Source organism: Diachasmimorpha longicaudata, chromosome 7, assembly GCF_034640455.1.
Source record: "Diachasmimorpha longicaudata isolate KC_UGA_2023 chromosome 7, iyDiaLong2, whole genome shotgun sequence".
NCBI lineage: Eukaryota > Metazoa > Arthropoda > Insecta > Hymenoptera > Braconidae > Diachasmimorpha > Diachasmimorpha longicaudata.
In genome coordinates this window covers 8,132,803-8,149,046 of record NC_087231.1, presented here as the reverse complement: position 1 = coordinate 8,149,046, position 16,244 = coordinate 8,132,803, and the positions used below count along the sequence as shown (strand labels likewise).

At 40.8% G+C, this 16,244-nt stretch overlaps 1 long non-coding RNA gene across 1 annotated transcript; it reads right to left on the bottom strand.

Moving 5' to 3' along the window:
• Positions 1-8,085: 8,085 nt before the first annotated feature.
• Positions 8,086-16,216, bottom strand: LOC135164874 (uncharacterized). Its single transcript, XR_010299400.1, has 3 exons — positions 16,077-16,216; positions 8,846-8,957; positions 8,086-8,693 (listed from the first exon to the last, which is right to left on the bottom strand). It is a non-coding gene; the product is annotated as an uncharacterized LOC135164874 (long non-coding RNA).
• Positions 16,217-16,244: the final 28 nt, after the last annotated feature.

Here is a 16,244-nt window from a genome sequence, read left to right as displayed (position 1 = left end):
CCTCATCGTGGTGGACCGTTGCCCACACGACATTGCATAATAACCGCATTAATATTGTAACGAGCATTGATATTTTTTGGTGAATGGCGAGGGCTTGTCTGACCGTATCATAGAAAAATAGCTGGATATACATCACATGGACTTGTCTGGGACGGTTCTGGCGCCTGATTTAGATGCAGCAGGCAAGGGTGATCTCTCCAACCCCTTCGTGAAAAATTAGGGGGATAAAATAGAGCACATGAAGAGCCGAAGATGGTTTTTTTTTTTGGAAATTTCATTGTCCAGCGGAATCATGGAATACATTATTTCAAAAACATACATATGTAGTTGTAGCCGCGTCTCCCCTTCGTTGCATTTGCGTAAATGCGATTGACCCGGGCTGCCATGGATTTATAGATGTTTGAATATCATTCGCATGAAAAAATCTGGGGAATCTGGGGGATACCTGACCGCATTAATAGAGCTTTATTTTTTCCTTCTCGGGGATCTTCGCGCTTTGGTGACACGTTATTCAAATTTAATGACGTTGAAATATTCTGGGATGATCCTGATGGAGTATCTTCGATCGGAAATGCATCGGTGAATGGAAAATTTTCAGAATAAAAATGATCACTGAACTTTTAGAATTAATCCGTTGAAATGAATGGGTTGATTGGTGATTGCAATAATAATCCTCGTTTACCGTGCACTTAAATTGGGGGGCCAGAGGGGTTCATGTAATTTTCATCACTCTTATATTTTCATGCAGACATTTATTTTGAATTAATCAGATTTCTAGGAATTAAAATTCCATTAAACCGCGGGGCAGACTTTTATCTCCATTATCCTTGATATTCCTCGCATTTTCCCAGGAATTACGAAGACGAGCATGACGGGTGAGAAAAAGGAGAAAAAAATTAACAGTGCATAATTGATACGAGTGCTCTACTGGGATAAAAAAAAATTGACGGAGATCCCTCGAATCCCCAATAAATTAACGTGATCCAATTTATTACGCGCCCCGTAAAAATTGGATGCTCCAGATAAATTTGAAGAGTAAGTGACCAGAAAGGGAATTTGGCCGTCACTCTGGGATGTACCTTTTATTTTATTCTCCTCTTTTTTTTTCATTGAAAGCACGTGGAAGTGCAGATAGGCTGGCTATACGGTGCGAGGGGTCGAACCCCTTGCGACGATTCGAGGAATATTTATGGTCCAGTATGTGGCTCCTATTTTTATTTAGTACAGCAGTATCTGGTGTTTTGCCTCATCCCCGGGGAAAAAAAAATCGTCCCCTGGTCATTTTTTTTTTCATGACTGAAACAGCATGAATTGAACTGTCCCCCAGTACTTCGTCGAAAATTATTCATTAAATTTTTTCCTGTTGGTCTCATTAAATTACTCAAACTACTCTTATTTTTCATCTGATGGGTTTGCACATGTGCTAGTAATCTGAGAGATTCTCACGTTAAAAAATCACCTAGGTATGACGCGATGGTGGTGAATTCAGAGTGAACTCTGGACTCAACGTTCAATCCACCTCGTGGCCATCCCCTCGAACTTACAACCACAGAATTTAATCAATTATTTCGCTACCCTGGTGAAATTAATTTAAGCGCATTTCAAACTGCAAACAAAGTTGCATCGTGACTTTAAAGACTAATCCTAGAGGTAGAAATTTAACGAGTCTTGGTGAATATTGTCGGGGAAATAAGGGAATTTAATGATGTGAAAGGAAAATCGATTGTTGGATCATGTTAATCGCTGAAATTTTGCCCAAGTGTTCTTTTATGATGATGGAATTCCGGGGTTTTTATGGATGGGGCAGCTTTCATGACGAATCTTGAATGCTTATCGTTCTGAATTTAAGAGTGAAAGTTTAGATAGAAGACACATTGTAGAGAAAATTCGTGGATCAACTGAACATTATCGTTTCCTCTCTGGAATCAATGGTACTAACGTCTTTATAGCAGACATTTAAATACCTCGGAAAGTAATTTAGTAATATCAAAATGATTTCGTCAACAAATGGGCGCGTCAACTTTTACCACTTAATAATAGAGTGAAATCGGAATGAGGCCGCGGTACTATCAGTCGCCAGTATTTTACCGGCGATATTTATTTTGTATTAAAAATTAGCTCATTCAAAGTCAAGTGAATAGAGATTCAATGGCCACCCCGGTGTGTGCATTCAATGCTCGAATTTCTTGTCACTCTTTCCTTCTCATGTTTTTTTTTCTCTCTTTACTCCCTAAGAAGACAGACTTTGCCCAGCGGAGTTGAAGTGGCAGAGGGATTGGAATACCCCATTAAAAGTTCCTAAGGGTCAATTTCCAGTCAAATACACTCGAACGGTGTTAGCCGTGGGTGCAAAGGGCTGTCTCTCACTCGCCGCTTCCTCAGACCGCGAAATCAATATTAAAGCGGAGCGAGCACCGCGACATGCAGACAAAAATCGCCTCGGGTGACTGTTCTTGTGGTATATCGTTTCTCCGCTAGTTCTCTATTCACTCATTATCTCGTGATTCATTCTATCGGAATGACCCCGCGACCGGTGGAAAGACGGTTCCCAGTATCTGTGAGGGGCGGGAGCAGCGGAACACGAATATCATGACATTGCCATCGGGCAATTGCCGAACAATTAGCGATTTTGGCGGGCAATTTATAAACTAATGATGTTATCTCCGGCGGTTCCTTTCAATATGGCACCGCTCTTAATTGGGAAAACGCCATCTATTTGAATTAAAGAGAAATAAACCATCAATTTTTTGGAACAAAAATCATTCGGTTGGATTCGTTGGAAATTAATTTCATACTCAATAAAGTGACAATAAAATAAATAATAAGTCAATGCAAAATGGATGCTAACTTTAATCCTTAAATGAATTTGCCTTCGTTAGGAAGAAATTCACTTTGAATTGTTGTTGGATATTGTTTTGTGCGGATAAAATTTTAGGGATTATTTATGAAGTTAATGGCAATGATATTCGACTAAAAATAGTCTAGTGTTTATCATCGGTGAACGAGGGAGTAAACGGGTAGACGGAAAATAAGGAAAAAAGGGCAATGTATATGCGGGGGTGTATCAGGAACGATAGAGGTCGAGGAACGGAGAAAGTACAGGGGCCAGGTTCAACGCACAGACACCCCACCCGACCAAGGGATAGACACGAAAACCATACTCCAGTGTGGGCTTCTACTCGAACGTCGAGACGCTCCGTGCGGAACGAATGAACCAAGTATCCCTGTTCCTCAAGGCGTCTGCGGGTTATCCCCAGACATTGCTCTTCTACCTGAGTCCATCTTCAGGGTAGTTGACTCGATGGAGTTGAATACTCTGAATGTAAATACTTTCTCGTGAGATTGGGGGGTTAAAATAAGATAAAAAAGCCTTTCGGGAATATATATTCTGAGTGGAAAGGTTAAGAATGGTTGAAGCTATAACCACTTGAATATTTTTGTGTTAAAATAATGAAAAGTAACGAAATATTGTACCCTAAAACATACATTTTTCGAAATTTCTTTTACCCATGTAAAATCAATTTCATCAATTCCCTCTCAAACTTCTCATTTCAATTTCTGTAGAAACCCTTCAGTTCATTGAATTTCGGGAAAGCTTGCCAACTGAACCCAAGAACCTCAAGTGTTTCCCTCAACTAGGAATTTATTTGCCGGACGTTTGATCGATTAGTGTAATTACGAGTGCGGGAGAATTACCCGGGTCCCGGTAGTTGAGTTGAAATCCACAGAAAAGTGAGGGAACCGAGCAAGAGAGAGAGATAGGGAGAGAAAGGCGAAATACAGGAGGTATTTGGGATGCAACGGGTGGGACGCAAAGGCCATTAACGAATTGCCAGGCGAGGTATTTCGAGTATCGAGTCGCTTTGCTCTGCCACTGATGCATCAGGTTTATTCACACGCTTTCTGGAAATTGATTGCTTTCTTTCACCAATGTTTCAACTGAATTCACCACCGCACCTCGATTTTCCTCCACGCTATTCCAGAAGCAATACAAAACTGCAGACAGTCCATTCCCACTTAAACAACAACTCAAACTCTCCCTCACTAAATTCAACTTTAAAAAGAACTTCATGAATGAAAAACTCATACTTTCATTACCATTTTATTTCTCAATTATTTCTTATTATCGAACTTTGTTAATGACCCTGTTACTTTGCAATTTGCACCAAAGTAATGCTGTAGTATAAGAATGCAGGTGCAATCTATTTTTAGTGCTCGACCTACAGTGACTACCACCCCCTGTGTTTTTCTCCCATTTTAGAACGCAACTTCGTAAGAACACTTAAATGCGCTTAATTCCCTGAAACTAATAGGCCGAACTATTCAACTCCACAAATGTACAGAATCCAACGGGGTTGGTGAATAACATTTCCCCTTGCCATAGACTCCAATCTAATGAGCTGTGATTCAACGAACTACGATAATTACACGTAAATCGTTCAATTTGTTGACAGGATAATGGTGCGTCGGTGAAAGTAGGACTTTAACCTACATTAGAGAAGGCTACAACGTGAGCTCGTCCCTTTTGTTCATTCTGTCAATGCGGTGTGCAAAGTCACTGGGGTGTGTCAATCAGCTGATAGCCTATAAAAGGCACCATCAACGCACCCCTCCAACATTCGGTACTCTAATTTTCGTTTGCGTGGACGAGAAAATTTCCTGATGCTGCTCGGGTTTTTCGTATATCGCGTGATTAGAGGTTTACGGCTTAAGATACGGTTGAGCTCTCGGTATTGATCCATAAAGAGGATTTTACTTCATCTGGGGGAGGGGATGGCGGTATGATAATGATGTAGGCACAGTGGGTTTAACGCGAATGACAGAGATGAACCAGATTTCCCGCTTAATGAAACTCATATTTTTTCCATTCGAGGGCAAGATTCGATTGTTTATATTCACCCAGGTGATGCTCCACCAGTGATAGGGCATTTTTTAAGGCATCGGAAACATTGTCAGGTAAACGATAATTCATAAGAGAAGTAAATTAAATATTCCATCCCATTTGTTCTTGACAATCGTCAAGCAGCAATTTGCTTTCTTCATGTATGCGATGATCGTCCTCTGGGAAAGCTTTGTATTCCCAATTGTCAGTGGACTTTCAAAAGACCTAAATGTCTCCGTCAATGAACGTACAATTGTACAAAGTGAAAATTCCCATTATTCTCACCACTTGCCAGCATTCATTTTTCACGAGAACAAAGAATCCTCCAAAAATAAGAATCCATGGTCTCAATCATCAATTTACGTATCACATGTCCCCACACTCAGAGATTCCACCATAATCACACAATACAAAAAGTTACGCACTGGCAAATTCACCAGGAGGAGGTGAAGTCCTGTCTTTTGTTCCACCACGATACGAAGCGTGACCCGAGCAATAATCACAATTATCCAGCCATCCATCAAAGCCAGAGCGCGCAATATCAAACAACAGAGACACTGTACCCCAACGAGAAAAGCCAAACTTTCCTACCCTGTGTGTGTGTGTGCCCCTGTGAACTACTGTTCTACTGAATTTGATGGTCCCGGCATTATATCCCGAAGAAAGGAGTCAAGTGAGGAAAGAGAACCGGGAAAAAAGTTTGAGGGTGATGGAGATGAATGAAGAGGGGTTGCGTGACGAATAAGAAATACAAGTTCCCAGTGTTTCTAGACACATTTCTAACTGGAAATCAATGAATTCGTCATTGACGTTATACTTTTCTCCTTGTACCGTACATTGTTCATGGCCGATCTGGGGAAAAAAGGGTTTCACTGGATCAATTTGAAATTGTCCGGAGTAATGCACAGGGGAGTCCATTATAACGTGTCAGGGCCACGTTATAATGGAAAATATATGTTTTTGATATATTCGAGGCCAATTGCTCATTGGAAATCGACGTCTTGGTGATCGCTCCAACAGAGTGACATTCTCTCAGCCCTGATTTTCATCCACCCGTTGAGAAAAATCGATCCCCGGGGTGTATGAATGGAGGACGTACCCTTCTATTTTTCACCTATCCATTACAAGGTAATGTCAATAATGATTGATAACACGAGGTTGTAGGAAAATACGTTACAAATTATTTACACATTCACCATAGAGCTGTGCACATTGCTCTACCTCGTTGGTTTTCATTATAGTTGATGTATGAAGAGCAAATATTATGGATGCGTACAGGCAAATGGAAGTGAAGGTAGCACGACTGCTGCTTTCATGATAAATCCATCGAGCGTATTTTCAGGATTAAGAGCCACCGGGAAAAGTATGAAGTGGAGAGAAGAGAGGAGAAGAAAAAAAAATGTTGGAAAAAAAGAGGCATGAAAATACTGAAAGGGAAGCAAAGGTTTGTGATTTCGTTTTGGAAAATACCTGGAAATTCAGTCTTGCGAAACGGCGGAAGATGAAAGATATCAGAAAATTGGCCTGGGTCCTGTATTCCCCGGTGGCACACGGCTCCTCCACTCCTTGGATATAGGGCTTTATTGCGCTTCGGCTTTATGGCCTTCGACTATAAAGTCAACCGTTCTTTTTTTTTTCCGTAAAGCTCGGTAGCTCCTTTGCGGAGATTTTAGAGGCCATCGGCGAAGTCGATGCTCTCGAGCAGTTGGAAGGTACATTATTATGTCTATAAGGGATTCTCTATCGGTGTATTTCATGCTACCGGTAAAAGTTGCATTACCTGTGTCCCTCCGTTACTAACCGGTCTGTTTATTTAATATGAGGCTTTTTTTTACGCTTACGGCAATTTATTGTCTGTCTATTTATTTTTTAATTCATGGGGGTAGTTTCAGCCGGGATTTTAATACTAAAATGTCCTGGGAAGATGAATAATCTCTGAAGTAGTTGCATGAAAAATCGTTGAAAAATTTTCCCGTTTGCCCAACAGGGGAATATTCATGCCTACGTATGCACATGGCTCTTCTTCGCGCTTTAAATTTTATGTGCCCTCGTATATAAACAATCTCATCGGCGATGGCCACTGGTAGCTATTTTTTTTTTCTATTTTTTTTCAAGTCACAGCACATGAGCCGAGTCATGGGAAGTAAAGCCGAGGGAAAATCGTCATTTGATCAAACTTGCTTTCACCTCTGTTGAAATTTATGAATGGCAAAGTTTATTTGTTGAAGTCACTTGAGTGGAAGGCTGCCCTGGGAGGTATTGTCAATGGTTTGCTAGGTTTCTTTCGCTGTTTTTCTCCTTGGACGGCATAGAGAGGTCTATCCCTCGAATAGTTCCGTAATTCTCGGTGAAAAGGACCATTATGTTTTGACCAAAGACGCTTAATACTCAGTGCCCTGATACGATTAGTATCGGAGTTTCAATTTTTCTGGCTTTATTTCTTCCACCCTCTGTTGAGCCACAAATGCAGCCGGTACTTATATGCTTAATATTTATACAAAGGGAACGAACTATACACTTTAGCCTGACGTTAATCCCGATGATCTCGTATTGTCAGTTTTGGTAGGAGTGGTTGTGACGTATTCTGTCTGATGCACATGGTCAAATATTGTTGAACTCGGTTCTACCTTCCGGAGATTTGTCATGGGATATTCCAAAGCAATAACACTCGAAAGTTAGTCTCTGTGAATTATTGCAGCGAATTCTAAATGACTTGTGGATGACACTACGAAATAATTATCGACGTCAGGTGTCTCCCGTTTCGTGCTTGATAATTATGGTGGAGTAATTGTTATGAGGACTTCATGCGCGATAATGTCATGATATTTTAAAGCGGAATAAATGGAGGTACCTTCAGTACAATACCATGTATATGATTTCATGAATTCATTTCAAGACTGAGGCTGAAAATATGAGCTTTTGTGATTGTAACAAACAACCCAGCCATCTAATTTAGCGTAGTTGGTGCCGTCCAATTTCATGGCTCCTTTCATGTCGGTGTCGACCTCTTCTAGCCCCTCAGTCACCTCGTTTTTCCCGTCGCGAAGCCCTGGAGCGGTTATGCAGACTGCTGGGAAAAACGGCTGTGTAATTCGACACTGGTGTTTGAGTTGGAGACACAATGAAATGGGAAAAAATAATAATATCAAGGTCGTATCGATTTACCAATTTATTCATCCGATAGGAAAATTCGGTCTCTCTCTCTTCCCTTGCAGAGGGGATTTCATGCTGAATTTTGATTCATAATTTTTTAAATTAACACCTTCCCTAAATTGCCAAAATTCAAATTGGAATTATGAAAGCTCATAACTTTCAAGTTAGATCGACATTCGATTTCGTTTGGAGAAAAAAAAATAACGAAGGCGCGAGATTTCGATACATCCAGAGCACATATATGGTCTACCAGTAGGTGGAAATATGAAAAGAAATGGTGAGAGACTGATACACCGCTGTGCAAATGTTATCGATGCGATTTAAAGCACAAATGACACTTATCCGATATCCAACGAAATTGGATTGGCGAGAGACCAAACGCAAATACAAGGTTTTATCGTATTTGCTGGTACTTTTACCCGCTATATTTGTGTGTTATATGAAAGCGTGGAAGGCACCGTGAACCTCTTCGCCCTCTCGTCGTCGTTGGTGAGGGCGAAACGAAATACGATGGCAGATATACATTTTCCTATATTTTGAGAAACCTTCCAGATCGTTGCACAGACGACTAGAATGTTGCTCCCCGTCTGTGTATAGACGGGGGAAATCTCGTGTACATTCCAGAGAGGATATTCCGACGAGTGCAGGATGAAAGGAACTAAAAAAAACGGAAATGAAAGTGAGAAACAAATTGGAATAGTAAAAGTACTCGAAATATTTCCATGTTTATTTTACAGTCACACGAATTTCGCCTCGAGTGATATTCTTATCTATTGAATTCCCTCATGACGCATTCTCCGTACATTTTACCTGAAATCCTCAAAACGATGTACCTCCTTCCTCCCCCCAAAGTTGACCTTTGAGCAGTCCTTCAAAGTCATGAGAGAATTTTCCCCGAAAGATGAAATCCTAAAGGAGAAATCTGCAAATGAAGAAAGAAGGTAAAACGTCTGGCGCCATTTTCTTCGTCAATTAATAAAATGGCTGACACCTGGTGAAATAGTATTAAAGCATTGCCACCGGGAGAAGATTAGAGGGGGGCGGGTGGGATGGGAGGGTGGAGGAAGTCCACGTAATTTTACAAGTGCTGACGCCGCCGTCACTAAGGCGCATTTCTCTCTGCTGAGAGAGTGTGTTTGATAAAGACCAAAAGCTCAACCGCAGCCAAAGTATAGTACGCTATCCTCTATGGTTGTGTGTGGCTGTGTGATGGAGAGACTGGGAATAAACCGAGAAGGATGTCGTTGAAAGAAATCTCATTGATTTCTAGACGATCGAGCATTGGTTTTCCCCCGTTGGACGACTCTTTTTCTTCCTCCTTGGCTTCCACAAGCTCCTATAACTCTCTCACCCCCTGCCCTAGCCAGCCCCATGCCCCATTCACGCTGACCAGTTCAGCTCTAATTGCGTTTCCCGCCTAAGCGCGATCGCCATTGCCATCGTACCCTCTACATCCTTCCGCCTCGGTCATTTCTCTTTTGGATACGGAGAGACTGAAAACCTTTCAAACCCCCTCCAATTTTCCCTGTTTCTCCTACTCAGTTTCTGTATCAACCGGATCATTGACTACTTCATCAAACACATGCAATTCACTTGACGAAACTTCAATGATCCGTTCTCGCACTCATTCTCCCCCTACCGCCCCTCTTCATTATTGTTCTATTGGGTCTGGACTGTTATCGTTCTCCCTCATTTTTCGGTAAATACACTCAGCACAACGATGGAGGAGCAAAAGGCACTTGAGTATACCATTTCATGGCTTTATTGTTCTGAGGTTATTTGAGATTGTACTGTTTCATTCGAGCCCAGTGCTGTGGGGATTTTTATTGTTATTTAGGTAGTGGGGAGGGTGGAGGGGTGGGAAATTATTTGTGTTTTCTATGGGCTAAATTTGGTGGAGATAATTAGAGAATCATAGCGTGGGTCGTTTATTAATGCTCGAGAATGGCGAGGGAATAATGTCGAAAAGCTCTCATTGAGAGGGTAATTTCGATTTTTGACATTAGACAAGAGTTAGGTTGAGAGAGTAGTGCAGTCCATTAGAAATCCTGATAAGGGAATTGATTAATTATAAGTGGTATGTCCTGAAAGATACTTATGCATTACTTTTTCTATTTGGATTACATTTGTAAGTTGAATTGAATTAGTTGCAATCGGAGAATACCTTTCAACTCATGTATAAGGTTTTATTAATTTAATGTGATCAGTTTAAATTGTGAAGCATTCCATCACAATTGAATAGTCACGAATGGATACTGACGGTAGTCTACTAGACTGAAATCCCTTGTGACATCAATTAAGTTACCCTCAAATTGATTCAGACTACTAGAAATGCAAATGAAGTTGAATATAGGGAAATGAGGTATAGCTGAGAAATTATCCGTGTCACGTTGGATGACAACAATGTATTTACGTGTATTATAGTTTGACATGAGAAGTGTGAAAGCCGCATAGAGCCGAATAATGATGGTTTGAGGGATAATCCATTGTGAATTAAATGACGGGAGTGCGAGGTTGAGGGAAAGAAAAATTAAGGACGAGAATTTTTATCACTTCATCTTCATTTGTCTCTGCACATTTGTCTCGACGAATCCATAATCATTGATAAATTCCGGCGGATCACAAGTGGAATCTATTAAGGCCGTAAAATTTACTCTCAAGCCCTCTCTTTCCCTACTCAAGAATGAAAGAAATCCTGTATTTTCCAACGATTCTCAGACGAACTTTCTCCCTCTCTCTTACTTTATTCATTTTTCTGTTTCAGTGGAGCTTGGCTGGATACGCCGTCCCGAGCGAATTCATCTTTTTCATTTATATACGCAAGGAGGGGATCAGAAAGCGCGATAAGTCTTTGGCATCCAATTTCTCACGGACGACGGATTTTCACCGGGTGACATTCACCGCATTCACTTTTCTTTTTACGGATTTTACGGGGAGGCAAAAAGGGAAACAGTTAGCCTGGGGTGAGTAAGAGTAAAGTTCACCTTATTGATTTTCCATGTTTTTCTTTCTCAACGAATCGTGATGATTGCGGTAGGAAAAGTTCCACCGGGTCATTGGTAGTGACCTGCCTAGGGAAAAACAAAATTCCCCGAAAAATTGATGGATTTTGTAGGTAAATTTTCACTTCCAATTTTTTACCACTTTGGAAATATTCCCAGGGTTGAATCAGACGCGGGATCATTAGTCGTCTGTCGTACAGGGGGATAAGAATTCTTCGGAATCTCATTAGTTAACGCGCCGAGACGAGAGAAAATCGGCAGTCGTCTGTAGCTAATCCCTTCAGTCGATAATCGTTTGTGCAATTTACTATGTTGGGGAAAAAAAAATTTTAGTCAAATCCCTTCTGCCTTCTCATTGGTCGCGCACGCGTGCACTCTCTCTTACGGGAGAATCATATATCAACATCACTCGAGATTAGGATTTTGCACTTTTGACTGAAATAAAGCGATGTTCTCCAGCGCACCACTGCCACCCCAAGCCACCCCTCATGGAGGTACGTTCTACTTTATATTCACAAATTTCTCCTCTCGTCATTTTCAAACGCTCGCGCGTCACGTGTTACGGTTATTATATGTCACGGTGACTGAAAAGAGACGCTTTGCTAGGGGTGTGAGCTCACACGGGGGGTGAGGCCAAATGCCAGAAGGCGAAATTCAATATTGTGATATGTATCGAATGTTTTTATTTTCATAACTTTTTTTTTCAACTTTCCCCGGTGAAGTTTTCCCACTTCTCTTTTTTAATGCGTGCGTTTTAATGAAACTACCACCAGGTGTCTCTCAAATGCAATTTCAACGTGGACACTTTTGCCGGGTGGTTATTTTTTATATGTGTGCATAAAGGTCACCGGCTGCTATTCAACTCATCAGGATGAATACGTATATTGCAATGGGAAAAAGAATGAGGGGAAAAAAACAAGCAATTAAAGCATTATATAACGCGTGCACCGGTTGGTCATATTAGTTACTCTAATACAAATTTTTACAAGTGCTCAATTACTACCCCCATAAAATCTTCATTAAATCCCGACGTACTTGTGTACGGATGAATTTTATGGAAAAAACTCGGGGCACGTTTTCACTGATGACAACTGGTGGAGAGTTTATCATCTGTGTGCGACTTTTAATTTGCGCACGTCAAAGGACTTCATATCGAAAAAATTCGAGCCTTTGTTACACACATTTCCCGTCTATACAACCACCGTTTCACGTAGTTTTGTTGCTTTGTCAGAATTTCAATTACTCGCTGCAATTTTTGTTTTACATGGAGAAATGATTTTGGGAAAAATCATGCGACAAATCGTGACAGTCAGGCATGAATTGTTTTCTCTTCAGTGTTGAAAATTTTATCGATTGTGAGGTAATTTTTCCGAATCAATAGCAATGCATGCAGAGAAACTTTAACATACACCATGCTTTGTTGTACGGCCGTGGAAATTCCATCAAAAGTTTTTCTCTTCAGTGACGAATATTGAATTTCAAAGTCAAGTCAAGAGTTCCGAAAAATTATAAATAGTTCTTTACCAGTGAAAACTTTGTCTCGTGAATTATCTGATATAAAATACACCTCTCATGAATCACACACATACTCCCCGGTAAAAATTATAACCTGCTGATGTGTGACTCAGCAATAAAAAATATCTCGATGTTTGCAAGCGGGTGTTCCCAATCGTCAGATGGAGATTTCACCTGCGTGTGAATGCATTTTTTTTTTCATCGGGCATAACGTGAAACGACGACGTTTGCAGATTGTGAATTGGATTGAGTGAGTGGTGGATCGAGGGTGGGACGTGGTGCGAACGATAAAATAAACAATCGGTGAACGAGAGAGCTTTGTGACACTGGCTATGTATGTAGAGGGTGTATGAAAACAAAGAGCGAATAACTGTGCACAACGTTGGCATTGATGATGGGTGAAATGTTACGGGATTGTCTGAAATCTTGGATATTGGATTGTAGTTTAGTGTTATTATACGTTGAACGAAAAAAAAAAGCACCAGAGGGTGAGAGGTATAAAAAAGTTGGGTTTATGGGCTGCGATGATGCAGACGCAGATGTTGTAAAAAGCCTTCCGAATTTTCCGGCGATGAAACTAGAAATAACAATAGGGAAATAACGGAAGACTGTAGTTGGGGTTGTAAAGAAGTTCGTTTAATGCAGATGGAGACATTGGGCTACTTTGAATATGTCACCCAAAATTGTTCGGTTGAGTGATCATTCGGAACATTTGTCAGTCAAAGGGGAGGGCGTGTAATTCAAGAATCATTGCGCCGTCAGCTTTGACGAATCTTGAGCCTGCGAAAATGAAGCTGTTGTGCATTTAGTTCCATCGCTTTTGATGAATGAAGAGCCTGTGCGTGGGGAATGAGAATCAACATAAATTAGCTATCTTGAGCTGTTTCTGGTAAGCAGTGAATGGAGATGTACGTTTTCTTTCACATTGAGAACGATATTCTTACTTTTTAAAATAGAGGGCGTCCGCTCATCTTTCAGTTCATTAACTTGTGAGAAGCTCCCTTTCATTCAATCAAAATTCGAGTGCATTGAATTCTATATACTTATAAATGAATTATAAAAACCACTGGCACATTTTATTTGAAAATCCATATAAATAGAATTTTCGTATTTATTTGAATTCTCCGAGGAGTTTGAAATTGAATGAACCATTTCCCTCCCAATCAAATTCGAGCCTTTTTACTGGAAAATTCAGGCAATTTTTTTTATCATCGCATCCCTAGTTGAAAAAACAAAGAGAATCAAATTGTTGAAAAACTCACCAGCGTATGATAAAATCAATGCTTTACTGATTAAATCGCACAACGGTAGATGATCCGAGCGCTAATTGAATTGAATAATTAAAAAATGAAAAAAACATATATCTGCAGAGCATCGATTTTACCGCGTTTTCTTTTTCATGAACAGATAAAAAATTAATGGTATTTTACTATCCCATTAAGCCCGACCACCTGTTCTATCCCGCGTTCTCCCATACGATTCAGTATAGTTTTTCATAACCCATTTATCGAGCATCACAGTTACTCCTCTACATCTCCCTCTTCCGCTCTCAGTCCATCATTAACGAGCGGCCCTATTAAAAAAAATATCAGAATTATGCCACCAGTTATTCAATTCATCCCCACACAACCGAGTGCGATTAATCACTGTCAATTACAAAGTTTGCATGACGAGCCGTGTACACCCGAGAACAAGGAGTGATGTAACGTTACAGAGGGAGGATTGCGTGCACGCAGCATACCTGCCAAAAATGATACCATCACAAGAAATAAAGGGAGTTGAAGTTATACCAGAATAATGCCTCAAGTTTTCCTCATTCCTTTGTTTATCATCGCATTCTATAAAGACTCTTTCATTTCATGATGAGCTAATAGGGTTGATACCCCTCCGGCAAGGTGGCTACATTAGGGGTGTATCTCAGGATTTATGAATTCATCCAAATGGCATATTTAATTAAAACCATCCCAAGATGGATCATCTGGCGTGTTGCGTTCGACTGGGGCCCCTGGTTAGGGCCTTTTGAGGGAAAATTTTCGGTAAAACGTCGTTTGTCATGAGAAGTCACGGTATGTTACAGCTACTGGATAGACTCAGTCATTGATAAAGTGAGCAATAGGCGAACAAGAAAGGGCTGGCATCCTAGACATTGTGAAGGATATTCGCAATGAGCCATGACGGAATATGCCCCGACAATGAGCCTCCGGTCGCTGAAACTTAAGTATCAAAAGTTCCTTTTGTTTTTCAAGCGCTGACGAAGGTAACGGTAGGAAAAAGCCTCACTTCACCAACCGCCTGGAGAAGGAGACCGCTCTTCAACGTTATGCAAACGCAAGAAAACTCACCCTAAAAACATTTTATCACGTTGATTAAGTCTTCTTCATCAGGATTTCTCATTAAACTCACCGAGACAGTGCATTCATTCCTTGTGTACCATTTGGATTGTTAGGAGTCACTTCGTTTCTCCCTCACCACCCCCTTCCCGCCCCTCTGCGATTTTGTATTTTGCTTCAGCTCGACGAACGGGGGGAGGGGAATTACGTTCATTAGCGGGGGTTCCGTTGTACTATTATACCGTAATGTTTTATTTGAGGTTTAGTTATGGCGTATGCTGGGGTGTACTATGAAGAAGGAGTTATACATAAATTTCGTCGTTATACCAAAAGAGCTTCTTAGTTGGATCTCAGCTTTATGCTGAGGAAAAATGAAAGTAACAAAGAAAATTTCCTTGAATATTCTCGGTTGAATGACGACAGCGAGAGCTTCTCACTTACAACATTGGGGGTAAAATGGGGTAATTCATCAGAAGGGGTGAGAGTGAACGGCATTTGTGAATGAAGTCAGTGAAGATGATTATTCCATCATTAAAAAAAATGAGTGAGGGGAATTTTAAACGGCCCGAGATCTGCAAGGGATTTTTTCGGTTTTGTAAAAAAAAACAGGGGAAGAATTCCAACATGAGGAACACTGGTAGTTGAACCCCATCCGCTACTGTAATATCTCACGCGGTAATATAACAAAACCAGTGGCGTACAGTTATATATCACGGGTAACGGTAAATTCATGAGGTTAAACAGAGGAGATGGTGAGTTGGTATGTGGGGTTTCTCTCGGGCAAACCCGAAAGGCATTGGACGTCGCAAAACTCGGCGTAAAGTTTGTTAATAATTTACACTGCGATTAATATTCGATTGCCTCTGGGAAGGGCGAATTGCTCCTCTCTTCACCGCTGACTATTCCCTGTAAGGGTCCTATCTCGTGTTGCGTGAGTGTGTGCAATATTGAGGTGAAATTCCTAGTGGGTGATCTGATTTAGAATACTCGGAGGGTTTCGCATATACTGTCCGACCTCTTCCGACATCTTGTACCTTCAGGGAGGGAATACTGGGAAAGAATTTCACAATCACTCGAGCAATGATTTGGAGAATTTTATGAAAAGTTATCGGTACCTTCTGGAGAGAATGAGAGGTCAAGTATTCATTTCTGTTGATTGATTTTTTTCATTATTCCTACGAAATCGCTTATAACCTGATATTTCCCTTCGGGAACGGTGTTTTCCATGCAGAGAGCTCTCACTCCTTTACCTCATCGACTGAGTCACCATGAATCGCGTTCAATTTACTCTGCAATTGGTTGTAATTCCAACGGGAGCCGTTCATTTTCCACCGTGTCTGTAATTTTACGAGGCAGGCGTTA